The sequence below is a fragment of the Alosa sapidissima genome, chromosome 17, assembly GCF_018492685.1.
Source record: "Alosa sapidissima isolate fAloSap1 chromosome 17, fAloSap1.pri, whole genome shotgun sequence".
NCBI lineage: Eukaryota > Metazoa > Chordata > Actinopteri > Clupeiformes > Clupeidae > Alosa > Alosa sapidissima.
The window spans coordinates 4,720,490-4,722,989 of record NC_055973.1 but is presented as its reverse complement, the minus strand read 5'-3'; the positions used below and the strand labels follow the sequence as shown (position 1 = coordinate 4,722,989).

Sequence of the window (2,500 nt, the reverse complement as noted above, 5' to 3'; positions counted from 1 at the left end):
TTTTTCTTACACCACTAAAGGACATACTGTATCACACACACACACACACACACACAACGGCACCTATCAAACACCCATCTCAAACTGACATATACTGTATCTCAGGACATATACTGTATATCACACACACACACACACACACACACACACACGCGCGCGCGCACACACACATACACAAACATGCACAATGCCGCCTATCAAACTGTACTGCATCACACACACATGCACACACATATGCATAACGCTGCCGATCAAACATCCATCTCAAACGTACATAGGAAATGTACTTTAACACCCAAACCCCCCCCCCCACACACACTCACACACGTAAACACCTTTCAATTGTGTATGTTCAAAATGGGTTCAGTATTGAGTTATACTGCTGTAAACAGCTCCAGTGGAATCCTATGGGTCTGGCCATATCGAACCATATCAACGGACAGTGCTTGATTTCGCTGCTGACGGGCTCAATGTTATTGTAAGTGTCTCACATGAAAAGGATCCCTGCACAGAGGCATCTGACTATAAAGACACTAGAAAATGATTGGCATTTCCACAGTCAGAGGTTTTCCATGTTGTCTGATAACATGACTGCTACTGTACCTCTGACTGCTTTTTTACACGTAAACACACACTGGTGCATCTCTGTAGGGAGGGAGGTTTTCCATGTTGCCTAGTAATATGATCATAGTGCCATACGATGCTATATGACACCCGCCATCTCTACACACAGCGTGAGAGGAGAGGAACCGCTAGAGGGAGAAACAGAGAGAAGTGAGAGAGAGAGAGGGAGGAAGGGAGAGAGGGTTAGAAAGAGAGCGAGAAAGAGTTAGAAAGAAAGAAAGAGACAAACAAACATCTTTTCCACCTAAACACCATGGCTGGCTGACAGGGCCTGTGCTGGCGAGGCCTATGCCCTGTGCCCACGCCCATGTTTGGTGCTCCACCAGTGCCCTTATTCCCTGGCACAGCCCCCTGCCGCCTTCAGTCATCGGGGAGGCACTCAGCTGGGACACACACGGCGATCTGCTCTGGGCCAACTTACTGGCCTGGCACTGCCACACGCCTGCAGATGATGCCCAGGACCTCACCAGGAGGGGCGTGCCGCAGGCACATGTGCAGGCGGGCGGGCACAGGTCTCCACGGCGTCTCTTGGTAAATATAGCCTCCTGCTGCCTGGATGGGAAGGACGTCCGCTCGCTCACTCACTCGGCCGCCCGCTGCCTGCTCCTAAGCGGATGTGTAAGATTTGACCAGCCTGTGCCGGAAAGCTGGTGGAGTTATGAAACGCAGGCGGGGTCCAAGCTGCGCTAAGTGCAGACGGAGGGGATGCAAGCCTGGGGGACGAGGGGGTGGGGGTATATGGGGGTTAGGGGGTATGGGGCGGGTGGCTTAATAGGATGGAGACTCAGGGGTGTGGGGGGGGGGGGGGGGCGGCTAGCTCGCTCTCTCTTTCTCTGGGTATTTCTGCTGAGTCTCCTTCTCATCTCCTCTCATTGTCTATCTATCTATCTTTCTTTTTGTCTGTCTGAGTAGGTTACTATACTATACTTTCTTTCTACTACACCCTTCTTTTCCCTTCTTCCCAATTCTTTTATTTCACCTTTTTCTCTATCCCTCCCTCCATCCCTCCTCTATCTCCATAATCACTCCTCTGTTGTAGCTCTCCGGTTCTCCCTCAGCACCTGTCCATTCAGCCGAGTCTGAGGCTCTCTCTCGCTCCTTCTCTCTTTCTCTCTCTCTATTTCTCTCTCTCCTTCTCTCTCTCTCTTTCTCTCCTTCTCTCTCTGTCCTTCTCTCTCACGGTTCTCTAGGCTCCTGTGCTCAGACTGTTGAACCCAGCAGAGTCCAGCACCAACCCAAACCCAACCCCAGACTCAAAATAAACCCAGTACTTAGACACCACCGCAACACAGACACACACACACACACACACACACACACACACACCCCATACAGGGCAAAACACAGCCACATCAGCAACTCAACCTCTTTCCCCAGTTCACTTGGACAGCACATGCTTTAATTTCACAGTACATTTATAAAGAGAGCTCATGGCAGGTCGCACAGGGGACATTGATTACAATAACAGAACTAGGTTGTGTCCGCCTACTAGGGCTGGGCGATGTGGCTGAAAACTGTATCACGATATAAGTATTTCATATCAGTCGATATCGATAATTATTGATTTAAAAAACAAAATCTATTTCAGATAAGGACCAGAAGGGAAAAAAAGTTCAATCTAAACACTTTTATTTTAAACTTAACCTTCCTCTGATTTGAATCACCTCAGTTATCAATCAAAGCAAACAGGGAAAAGAAATAGCAACACAATCATGACAAACACTCAAATAAATAAATGTGCACATAAGTCTGAATGAAAAGCAGCACTGGTTGAAGCCTGGAAATATTGTAAACAAAGTAGCTTAATTTGCTAGTTTATCATAGTCTACTGGTTAGACGGTTCAGTTTCCCCACATTTAAGTTTCAAATGAATACC

General features: G+C 48.0%; 1 protein-coding gene across 4 annotated transcripts in view; it reads right to left on the bottom strand.

Moving 5' to 3' along the window:
* LOC121688247 (matrix metalloproteinase-16-like) overlaps window positions 1–2,500 on the bottom strand; it is a 24,840-nt gene that overhangs the window by 5,593 nt on the left and 16,747 nt on the right. The window lies entirely within an intron of this gene.